Raw genomic sequence first — 12,894 nt, 5'->3', positions numbered from 1 at the left:
GCAGGAAAGGATGTCCGGAAGCGTGGTACATTGGCGAGACCATGCAGACGCTGCGACAATGGATGAACGGACATCACACAACAATCACCAGGCAGGAATGTTCCCTTCCAGTCGGGGAACACTTCAGCAGTCAAGGGCATTTGGCCTCTGATCTTCGGGTAAGCGTTCTCCAAGGCGGCCTTCAGGACGCGTGACAACGCAGAATCGCCGAGCAGAAACTGATAGCCAAGATCCGCATACATGAGTACGGCCTCAACCGGGACCTTGGATTCATGTCTCACTACAGTATAACCCCCTACCATCTGGCATGGGCTTGCAAAATCCTACCAACTGTCCTGGCTTGAGACAATTCACATCTCTTTAACCTGTGATTTTCCCTCTCTCCAGTCGCACTATCTGGACCTGTATAGACTTAATTACGTGCAAAGACTCGCATTCAACTTATCATCTTGCATCATTGGCTTTGTCTTCCTATTCCGTGTTTGAGTAACCCACCTCTTCACTCACCTGATAAAGGAGCTACGCTTCAAAAGCTAGTGATGCCAAATAAACCTGTTGGGACTTTAACCTGGTGTTGTAAGATGTCTTATTGTGCCCACCCCAGTCCAACGCCAGCATCTCCACATCAATGATCTCAGCCACAGGATGTTGCAGGAGACAGGGGCACAGTGGTATTGTCACTGGTCTAGTAATGCAGAGACCCACGATAATGCTCTGGGGATCTGGGTTTGAATCCCGCCCGGGCAGTTGGTGTAATTTGAATTCAATAAATAAAAAACCTGAAATGATGACTATGAAACCATTGTCGATTGCCTTAAAAACCCATCTGGTTCACTAATGTCCTTTCGGGAAGAAAACCTGCCATTCTACCTGGTCTGGCCTAAATGTGACTCCAAACCCACAGCAATGTGGTTGACTCTAAAATGCCTCCGGGATGGGCAACAAATGCCGCGATGCCGATGAATGAATAAAGAAATAAAAGGTCCAGAGGTCAGCTTCCCTGTGCAAACATCTTCAGATATTTAATAAGTTGTCTTATTCCAATATAAATTCAGAAGTGGTGATTGTCAATGACAATTGCTGAACATGCCCGCCATGACCATTTGAGCAAGGGTAAATATACCCACCTGCCCTTGCAATTTAGTGCACGGAATTCTCCACAATCAACATCCACCGTGGTTGCGATTGAACACAAACATAACTGGACCAACTCTGAATATTGTCTGGGCAGAAAGACAGCCCAACTGTGAGGTGAATAATTTATTTCCCATCTACCCAAGTCTTGTACTCACTCCATTTACAAGGTGCAAACCAGTTGCGAGATGGAATAATCCCCACTTGCCTGGAGGAGTCCAACTCCAACAGCACACAAGAAGCTCAACATCAAACAGGAAAAAGAAATCTCCTGATGAGGAACCGGTCGGGTACATTAAGCATTTAATCCTGCCACAACCAGCACAAAAAGGTAGCAATGTGTCCCAGGTATGGAATGTATGACAGCCTCTCGGCAAGATCCCATTGATAACACCTTCCAAACTGTCCTGTCTGACACCAAAAATGACAAGTGCAACAGGTTCAGAGGAATACCATAACCTGAAAAATGTCCTCCAAGTAAGATATGGGGCTGGATTCTCCATTTGCTGACGCTGAATTCGGGAAACGCAATCGGGCGGAGAATAGCTTCCGACGTCGAAATCGAGCCTGCCAGGGAGCCCCCCCAACTGGACATGGGCGGTGCCCAGGCACAGGCCGCCATTACGGCGGCCATCTTGCTGGCCACCCACCCCGGCCCCTGGGTGCTCGCAGTTACAATGGGTGTATGGATGGGCCCCCCTCCCGACCACCCCACCCAACCGGCAGCCACCCACCGGGGGAACCACCCGGGGCCACACCGATGGCAGCCCCCAGTGAGGGCAGTGCCATCCAACGGTGCCCCTGGCAGCAGGGACGGGTGCCAGGACCGGGGGCACCGGCGGGGCCCGGGAGCAGGGGTGGGTTGGGGAACATGCGTGGGTGGGTCACGCGTTGACAACCGGGGCCACCATGTAGCCCATGGCATCTGGTTGGGCACGGGTGTATGCGCCATGCTAACATGTTTTCCTTTCACCCCCTGCAGGAAATAATGGCTTTCGGACACCAGCCTGTGATGTGGCCACCGCGGCGAAGGCCGCTGCCCTCCATGCAGCCCTGTGGAAGCATGATTGGGGGCCGCACAGAGAGGAGGCGGAGGCTGCAGCAGAGGAGCAGCCGCAGAAGGGAAGGTGGCAGCCGCTCAGGATGGAGGGCTGGCTGCCCAACAAGCCGAGGAGGAGGAGGCAGCGGATGAGGCCACGCGTGTACCGCCACCTTCCGGACCGGGCATGCAGAAGGAGACTGCGGTTGAGCAGGGGAAACAGTGCGACACATCGGCCAGATGATGGCACACCTGGCACCGCATGGGTATGGGGGAGGACACCCACTCCCGCTGGCCGTCAAGGTGACGGCCGCACAGAATTTCAATGCGACAGGGTCATTCCAGTTGCTGTGTGGGGACCTGTCTGGCATCTTACAGGCATCGGCGCACATATACATCCGTGCCATCACCGACACCCTATATGCCCAGGCGGAGCGGTACCCTGTGGACTGCGCCCACCAGGATGCCCGGGCAGCAGGGTTCTCTGCTATCTCCGGGATACCACGGGTCCAGGGGGTCATCGATGGGGTGCACGTCGCCCTACGGGCCACTTGCGGATACCAGGCCGCTGTTCACCAGCAGGAAGGGCTACCATTCGATGAACATTCAGGTGGTCTGTGACCATCAGATGCGGATCATGCATGTTTGCGCACGATACCCAGGCACAGTGTACATGACTCTTTCATTTTGGAGCACTCGGTGATCCCCGACATGTTTGCGGCCGTGGCTGATGACGCCTATATGGAGGCCACAGAGGTCGCTGTATGGCATCATTGTAGCGGAGACCCGCTACAATAATGCCCATACAGCGACCATGGGTGTGGTTTCGAGGTGCTTCGGGGTCTTGAAGATGCGCTTCAGGTGCCTGGACCACTCTGGAGGGGCCCTCAAGTACGAGGCCAGGAGGGCCACCCGCATCGTGGTGGTCTGCTGTCCGCACTTCTATCGGCCAGACAGAGCGCATCTGGTAAAGGCCTCTCGCCCAATGAGCACCTCAGCATCGATTTCAAAGGGCCCCTCCCCTCCACTGATCGTAACGTGTACCTCCTCAACATTCTTGACGAATACTCAAGATTCCCCTTTGCCATCCCATGCCCTGACATGACCTCTGCCACCGTCATCAAGGCCCTGCACAGTCTTTTCACCTTGTTCGGGTTCCCCACCTACATCCATAGCGATCGGGGTTCCTCCTTCATGAGCGATGAGTTGCGGCAGTTCCTGCTCAGCAAGGGCATCGCCTCCAGCAGGACGACCAGCTATAACCCCCGGGGCAACGGACAGGTGGAGGGAGAACGTGACGGTCTGGAAGGCCATCATCCTGGCCCTACGGTCTAGAAGTCTCTCAGTTTCCCACTGGCAGGAGGTCCTCTCTGATGCACTCCACTCCATCCGGTCGCTCCTGTGTACTGCCACCAACGAGACCCCTCACGAGCGTATGTTTGCCTTCCCCAGGGAGTCCACCTCCGGGGTCTCGCTCCCGTCCCGGCTGACAGTCCCAGGGCCTGTCCGCCTCCGGAGGCATGCGAGGAGCCATAAATCAGATCCCCTCGTTGAGAAGGTCATGCTCCTCCATGCCAATCCACAATATGCCTACGTGGCACATCAGGACGGGCGGCTGGACACAGTCTCCCTCCGGGATTTGCCAACCTGCAGGTTCCCCAGCGACCATCATCACCACCCTGATCCTACACCGACTCCCTTCACCACTACCCGGCTACTTCAAGGTCTGGCACCCGCAGGCCCACCGGCGGCCATCATCACCACCCCCGCCCATACACCCCCCCCCCTCCACCGACTGGGTGAAGAAGAGGACGACACGCTCTTGGACGTGCAGGTGGCGACACCGATGCCCACACCACAGCCAGGACTGAGGCGATCACGGCGGAAGGTCAAGGCCCCCGACAGACTTGATCTTTATGTCCACTTCACCCCCCCTGGACTCTTTTTTTAACAGGGGGTGAATGTGGTAAACCACTGTATTGTATTGTACTGTTGTACTGTTACATGCCTAGGCTTGTCCCTGCTGGGTCCGAACCACTGTGGTATATAATGTGTGTATTGTGGTAAACTGCCACTGTATTGTATGTAATGTGGTAAACTACTGCCTGCTGGCCCCGCCTCCCCTCTGGCTCGGTATAAAGGTGGCTAGTCTCCGCCGCTGCCTCAGTTCAGACCCAGCAGGGACAAGCCCAGGCATGGAACAGTACAATACAATTCAGTGGTTTACCACAGACAGGTTGGTGTGACAGTGGCTGCGATTTCAGTCAGTGAGGTGTTTTCACAGCAACACGACCCAGGGCTCCGGGTCTCTATGAATGTGAATATTGTGAGTGGCCAGCAAATGTAAAACAGTGAAAATAAAAGACTGATGAACCAAACAAAGGAGCAACCAGCTAAAAGCCGGACTTTCCAACATAATCCTTAGCTCCTGAACATCCCACTCTGATAGTCAGATACTTGCTCCCTGGTTCTCGACTAGAGCAGCAATGATCAAAGTACTTCTCTACTGATAACTTCCTTCCAAAATGTGAAATCATTAATCAGAGCAGACAGCTTAGGGGCAGTGGGGTGTGGAGGGGTTTAACTTGTGGCCTCACTCTTTTCATTGTTCCTTCCACTCAGTTTGGAAAATCTCATCTCCCTTCTGGTTCCTTACCAATTACAGGTGTTGATTTTCCAATGTAATGCCTGTCTTTGCCCTTCGATAGTGATCGTCTGTTTGGAAGATGTTGCTGAATGGGGTGTTGCCAGTTGTTGAAATGCATCTTATATATTCTACAGGCAGAGAGCATCGGGCTTGCGAGTGCGCTTTGCGTACGAGCAGTGGGAGAGGCCACATCTGGAATGAGGCACAGACTGAGTGAGTGTTACACTTGGGAACTTGAAGTAGAGTGGGAATTCAGTGCGGAGCGGGAAGAGGTGCTTTTTCTTTTCTTCCTTGCTTTGTAACTTTTGAACCTTCAGAGAGTGATATTGCGCTGCTCAGCTGAGGTTACAAGGGAGAGAGCTAGTGGGTAAGTAGTGGGCAAGGTGGATAAGTATTTACACCTTTCATCACTTGTAGTTTGAAAAAATGTTTTATGGTTTATAATCTGTCAGGGCGATAATTGGTAGTGACGAGGACAAGGAAAGAAGGGCCATAGATAATTGTATATAATCTAATATCAAGCACCTTCCAAAAGGTAAGTAATGGCAGGAGAATCCAAAGCTTCTTTTTGCTCCTCTTGCTCCATGTGGGAGACCGGGGACCTTTCCAGTGCGAAGGTCCAGCATGTGTTCAGTAAGCACCTCCAGCTACAACCCGTGGCAGGGGGAACTGGGGTAACATCCGCGAGGTGGTGTGTGTCTTGGATAATACGTACAGAGAGGTGGTCAGACCGCAGGCTCAGACCCTGCAGGCAGGAAGGGATGGGGTGACCACCAGGCAGTGCAAGAGAGCTATACAAGCAGTTCACGAATCTTCTGTGGCCATTCACCTGCAGAACAGGTACACCGTTTTGGATACAGGTGAGGGGAATGACCTCCCAGAGGAAAGCTGCAACAGGCAAATTTGTTGCACCACCATTGGTTCTGCTGCAGAAGGGAGCAATTCTCCACGGAGAACATTTTAAACTTTTCCAATATATCCTCACAACTGTACTTCCTCATCCCTGGAGCCATTCTTGTAAATCTCTTCTGCACTCTCTCCAAAGTATTCACATTCTTCCTATAGTGTGACTCTGTGACCGGTACACACTACAGCAGCCGAGGTCTAACTAGTTTATGTCTTCTAACATAGGAGATTCGATTGTCAGGGGGATAGATAGGTGTTTCAGTGGCCGCAAATGAGACTCCAGGAGGGTGCTCGGATCAGTGTGTCTCTGAGCGGTTACAGGACATTCTGGAGGGGGAGGCTGAACAGCCAATGGCTGTGGTGCACAACGGTACCAACAACATAGGCAAGAAAAAAAGTGATGCGGCTCTCAAAGCATATGTAGGGAATTAGGAAGCAAGTTGAGATGTCAGACCTCAAAGATAGTAATTTCAGGATTACTACCAGTGCCACCTGTCAGAGTAGAAATAATAGGATGAATCGGATGAATATGTGGCTGAAGAGATAGTGTGAGGGGGAGGGATTCATATTCCTGGGGCATTGGGACCAGCTCTGGGGGAGTTGGGACCTCTATAAACTGGACAGCTCCACCTGGGCAGGATCGTAATTGGTGTCCTCGTGCGGTGGAACTTTCTAGAGCATTTGGGCAGGCTTTAATCTAATAACGCAGAGGGGTTGGACCGTATGTAAGGATTTAGACCAGGGGTTAGCAAGAACAAGAGGAAAAGACAGCAAGAAGAATAAGAAAAGTGACAGGCAGAGAAATCAAGGGCTTGTGTCAGATAATGACACTAAAAATAGTAGGGACGGGACAAAGAACGTTGAAAGGTTTTGTACCTGAACACGTGGAGCATTCGAAATAAAATGAATAAATTAGTTGTGCAGCTAGATGTAAAGGGGTATGATATAATTGGGATTACGGAGACATGGCTCCAAGGTGACCAAGGATGGGAACTAAACATTGAGGGTTATTCAGTCTTTAGAAAGGACAGATAGAATAGAAGTGGTGGAGGTTCATTGTTGATTAAAGGGGACATTGATACAATATTGAGGAAAGCTATTAGTGCAGATTATGTGAAATGTCTCTAGGTCGAGTTAAGAAACATAAAGAGGCAATGAACATTTGTAGGGGTGGTAGGCCAACCCCAGAACCACAGTGGTAAAGTTAGGAATAGCATTAGACAGGAAATCAGAGATGCATGTGATAAAGGAACATCTATGATTATGGGTGACTTCAATCTGAATATTGATTGGGTGAGACAAATTAGTCACAGTACAATAGAGGAGGGACTTCTGGAGTGTGTCCGGGATGGATTTCTGGACCAATGTGTTGAGGAACCACAAGGGAACAGGCCATTTTGGTATTGTGCAATGAGAAAGGATTAGGCGGCAATCTAATTGTGAGAGAACCTTTGGGGATGAGTGACCATAATATGATAGAATTATTTTCAAATCAAGGTGAATAGTGAGGTAGTTGATTCTGAGACCCGGGTCCTGAACCTCAATAAAGGTAACTATGATGGGTTGAGGCATGGGCCAGTTTCTACTCTGTCCAGCCGCCTAAATTCATTCAACATCTCTGTCAAATCTCCTGTCAAACTGTTCCTCCACGGAGAACATTTTAAACTTTTCTAATATATCCTCACAACTGTACTTCCTCATCCCTGGAGCCATTCTTGTAAATCTCTTCTGCACTCTCTCCAAAGTATTCACATTCTTCCTGTAGTGTGACTCTGTGACCGGTACACACTACAGCAGCCGAGGTCTAACTAGTCTATGTCTTATAACAGCTTAGTTTAAACTCCTTGTTCGTGTGCCGCTATCAATAAAGTCAAGCATACTGTCTGCTTTATTAATTATTCTCCCCACGAGTCCTGACACCTTCACTGATATATGCACAGATTCACCCCGGTCTCTCTGCTCCTGCACACCATTTAGAGTTGTGCTCCTTGTTTTCTATTGCCTTTCCATGTTCTTCCTACCAAACTGAATCACTTCACTCTCTCCATCCTGAACTTCATTTCCACCTATCGGCCTATTCCATCAAATCCTTTTGAAGTTCTGCACTGTCCTGTTCACAGATTCCAATTCGTATCATCAATAAACTTTGAAATTGTCCCGGAACACCAATATGCCTATCATTAATATATATCAGGAAAAGTAACCGGCACTTGTGGAACACCACTACAAACTTTCTCCCACTGACCGTTACTCTCTGCTTCTTGTTATTCAGCCAGTTTGGTATCCACGTCGCTCCAGTCCCGTGGATTGAATTAACTGTGACTTTTTCCTCAGAGATCTGTTGTGTTGCATTGTACTGAAAGCCTTTTGTAAGTTTGTGCACACCACATCAACAGCATTAACCTCACCCACCCTTTCTGGTCCGTCTTCAAAACTACAGCAAGTTCAGTGAGCACGAATTTACCTTAAGAAATCCATATTGGCACTTCCTGATCCAACTGCAATTTTCCTTGTTACTATTAATTCTATCCCGAATATATTTTTATTTAAAACCTTCCTGACCACCAAAGATAAATTTAATGTATCTGCGAATCGTTTAGACTTTTTTAAAACAAGGGTATTTATATAAAAAATCTACACTCCTCTCGAGACCCCCCCCCCCCCCCCCCCCCCCCCCCCCCCCCGTCCCCCAGTCTGGAGCACTGAACTATTCTAGCCTGTGCCCATATAATTCTTAATCTCACTTCCTCCAATGTCCAAGTCATCCACCTCCAGTGCATTGGCAACTTTAATCACCAACTGGTTATCCTCCTCTGTCACCATGGCCTCTGTAGAATGTATCTCATTGGCAAAGAAAGAGGCAACATAGTAATTCTGTGTACCCAAACAGGTGGCAGAATGTAGCGGCTAGGGCTTTTTCACAGTAACTTATTTGAAGTGTTAATGTAAGCCTACTTGTGACAATAAAGATTTTTATTATTCAATACCTCATCCATGTTCCATACCTCTATATGTACATTTCCTTTTTGGTCCCCAATCAGCCCTCCTCCCCTCCCCTCCAGCCCCTGTACTATTGATTGCCTATAGAAGGCTTTGGGATTCCCCTTTCTGTTGGTTGCCAGTCCTTTCATATGACCAATCCTCGCTCCTCAGATTTGCTCCTTCACCTCCCCTCTTAACCTTCTGTGTTCAGCTTCGTTCTCACAAAATTGCACCACCTGCAAAATATTATTACTGAATTTCTGACAATGTTTTATTTTTTATCAGTACATTGCGTGAATATTAATAGTTAATATATTTATGAAAATACATCTGTTTCTTCATTCCTTTACCAATTGGTTTGGGAGACGTTTTGAAACTGAATGTCAATAATGTTACCCAAGCCACTTCTATGGACAGCACAGAGCAAGAGCAGATAGTGGCCTACCGATTGGTTTGATACATCAATGATATTACAATGGAGAAGTCTCACAACACCAGGTTAAAGTCTAACAGATTTGTTTGGAATCACTAGCTTTCGGAGCGTAGCTCCTTCATCAGGTGAGTCAGCAGCTGCTCTCCGAAACCTAGTGATTCGAAACAAACCTGTTGGACTTTAACCTGGTGCAAGACTTCTTACTGTGCCCACCCCAGTCCAACGCCGGCAGCTCCACTTCATTACAATGGAGATTATAGGTCAGTGAATGGGACATACATAGTAAAATGTCACTTCATTCGAACAAATTCTGATTGTTTCCTCTGTTCCAAAGATTATGAAGTGACCAGAGTTGCCAATAAGGATTTTGTTCAATAATGAAACTGTCACCGACAGGGATGAGAGCAAAGTTTCAGGAAAGACACCACGTTGGCAATCAAATGACATTTCATTCCTTTGGGCTGGCATCGACCAATATATATTCTGGCTGATTGTTAAAGTGACGGTGATCGCAGTTTGTGCGGCTGAAGGCGGATCTCTTTGGTGTCCATATTTCTGCAGCCTCTGTGGGGCTGTCACGTTGTTATCACTGATCCGAATTTAAAGTGCTTTCATTGTGTTTTCTGCACAATTCATACTGGTGTAGCTCACATTTACACAAGAAGTGCAATTCCACAATGGCAGGACACATTTTATCCTAATTTCTTGCATAATCTCTGGATTAGTATCCAGGGAGATTTCACGACATTCTTCAGCTCTTCTCGAAACTTCCTCTGGGTCGCTGCATAAATGCACGGATTTTGTAAACAGCTCAACAGCTTGAGGAAAGCTCCGGTTTCAGTGGCGATATAGCCAGGGGCTGTGCGGTCGCCTCGGTAATAAGCGGTGTTTGTCAGTCTGGTAGTTACAAAGCTCAGGGCAGCTGTCAGCCACAGCAGTATGAACAGGCCTGATATAGAAAAGAGTAAAATAATGGATTTCCTTCGGCTCCCCATCTCCGTGTCGGTGTGAGCCTCTCCCTTGCGACCTTTCAGTTTCCTCCGGGCTCGATTGGCCATTAAAATACTTCGGACGGTTAAAACATTTGAAGAAGTAATGAGAATAAAAGGAATCCACACAACCCAAGCGCTGTGAAACCAGGAGAACACTGTGCCCAGAGGTGAGGAATAAAACGCCACATTTGCCCGGCAGCCCCAATGCACATTGTTAATTATTTGCTCAGTTTGATATGCAAACAGGAAGAGAATATCCTTGAAAAGGTTCAATACAAAGAACGCTGTTATAACTATTGTCGCAGTTCTCTGGGTGCAATATCGTATCTTAAACCTCGGCCAGCAGAGGGCGACAAAACGGTCGAATGTGAAGGAGACGGTGAACCAAACAGACAAGTCGATGGTGACAACAGTGATGTAAATAAGGAGCTTGCAGACGGGAGTGTGAGAGAGGAATGAAAGAGGAAAGCGATTGCTGAAAATGTGATATATTGTTACATTGATGATCATGACCAGTAGATCTGCTGTTGCCATGGCCACCATATAGACCGTGATGCATGTGGAAAGGCCGCAGTTTCCTCGGTAGAGAACCACAATTGTCAGCAGGTTGGCTGTAAGGAAGAGAATATATATTGTTGCGGTGTCCGATTGAAGTATATGTGGAGATATGAGCACATGTTACTCCATTCCTGATTTCCCTGTTGAACTGTCAATGTAAAACAACAGGAATAGCATTGAAGCCATCATCAGGGAAACCTGCTCACATTTGTACGAGCGGTTGAAGTGCGCACACTGAACAGGGTGACAAGGCGATCAGATAACACTTTAAAACCCTTGCACTGGATATTCAAAGAACGTTTAAACATCAGTAAAATTATCGGATCAAAGGAAACGAGTAAAGTGTGCACACATAGCTTTTACTTCAAAAACTACCAACTCTGTAACGTGCCACAGGAGAAACATGCTGCATTATCCACGAGGCAGTACGACGGAGACACAAGGTAACTTTGATGAACATTAAGGAGATTACAATGTCTTACCCGGGACACCAAAGGAGGCGAGAATTGGATAGTACAACTCTTTCACCAGAAGAATCGTCCCATTTCCCTCAAGAATGGCTAAATTCTGTACGTGTTGAAAGAGTGGCGGCTGGATAAGGCACTTATACACACATCACTCCTCCAGGGAGTCAATCAGATTAAGTCATAATTAACATTAGTTACAGTCATTTAACAAATATGTGACACGGACTATTCAGGAAGGCTCAGTTGCTGTGGCAAATTACGTGAATGTTTTAGAATCATCGAATTTACAGTGCAGAAGGAGGCCATTCGGACCATCGAGTCTGCACCGGCTCTTGGAAAGAGCACCCTACCCAAGGTCAACACCTCCACCCTATCCCCATAACCCAGTAACCCCACCCAACACTAAGGGCAATTTTGGACACTCAGGGTAATGTATCATGGCCAATCCACCTAACCGGCACATCCTGGGACTGTGGGAGGAAACCGGAGCACCCGGAGGAAACCCACGCACACACGGGGAGGATGTGCAGACTCCGCACAGACAGTGACCCAAGCCGGGAATCGAACCTGGGACCCTGGAGCTGTGAAGCAATTGTGCTAACCAACATGCTACCGTGCTGCCCGTCTGGAGATTTGGCCAGTGATGGTTGAGAGTTCAACTCTTTTCCATCAAATGGCTGACCTGGAAGCTGTGCTACTCTTACCACCTTTGGAGTGCATTCGAAAGACTTGCCGAGTGAGAAGCCACCTGTTTGTCAGAGTGATGAACGCCAGGTTCCATGGCCATCAGGTCATGAACTGGGATTGAGACCCAGAGTTTCAGAGGCCGGGATATTACCCGTTGCCCATAAAATCTGGCTCAACAGACAAACTCGGGGGAGTCTGTTTTTGTTGCTGTTTGTCTGATGCGCCAGTTTAAAAGAAAAGGTTGACATTGAAATTCGAACATTTTTGAAGAAAAACACAAAGAAAGCATTAACTACAAGTCTGAAGCGAAGTGTCACAACACCGGCACTGACCCTATTCCCACAGAACTGGGAGAGGTTGTCTCCCAGTTACGAGTCGTTCTGCCCCAATACTTGAATCCGTTCTAACGTCTCGACTCCTTCAGATAAGCAGCGCAGAAATCGTTGTGATGACTGTGGAACGGCAGCGTTGGAGGAGGCTGTTCCTTCAGTACTAGTGTGACTGCGACACCTGGGCAAAAGGTGAGTTAATCCAATGCGCCTTGGTGGACATGTCCCTCCGGTGCGAGGTGCAGCCATTGCAAGGGTGGATTTGGATTTGTTTATTGACACGTGTACCGAGGTGCAGTGAAAAGTATTTTTCTGCGTGCAGCTCGAAACAGATCATTAAGTACATGAAAAGAAAAGGAAATAAAAAGAAAATGCATAATAGGGAAACAGAAGGTACACAATGTAACTACATAAACACCGGCATCCAGTGATGCATACAGGGGTGTAGTATTAATCAGGTCAGTCCATAAGAGGGTCATTTAGGAGTCTGGTAACAGCGGGGAAGGAGCTGTTTTTGAATCTGTTCATGCGTGTTCTCAGACTTCTGTATCTGCTGCCCGATGGAAGAAGTTGGAAGAGTTGAGTAGGGATGTGAACGCACTCCCAAATTACCAGTAGTGAACATACACATACATTAAATTTGGCCTGTAACTCAGATATGCTGTATGTCCACCAGAGGTGACAATGCTCCTCCTCTCGAATAACTGATTTCATTCATTT

At 48.2% G+C, this 12,894-nt stretch overlaps 1 long non-coding RNA gene across 1 annotated transcript in view; it reads left to right on the top strand.

Moving 5' to 3' along the window:
- Nucleotides 1-4,961: 4,961 nt before the first annotated feature.
- The window catches only part of LOC140410222 (uncharacterized), a 35,405-nt gene continuing 27,472 nt past the window's right edge, over nucleotides 4,962-12,894 (top strand). The window contains exon 1 of the long non-coding RNA XR_011940577.1: nucleotides 4,962-5,033. This is a non-coding gene — a long non-coding RNA (uncharacterized lncRNA). The remainder of the gene's footprint in view (nucleotides 5,034-12,894) is intronic.

This window comes from Scyliorhinus torazame, chromosome 4, assembly GCF_047496885.1.
Source record: "Scyliorhinus torazame isolate Kashiwa2021f chromosome 4, sScyTor2.1, whole genome shotgun sequence".
Lineage (NCBI taxonomy): Eukaryota > Metazoa > Chordata > Chondrichthyes > Carcharhiniformes > Scyliorhinidae > Scyliorhinus > Scyliorhinus torazame.
The sequence above is the reverse complement of the archived record's forward strand: the minus strand, read 5'-3'. Positions and strand labels throughout refer to the sequence as shown.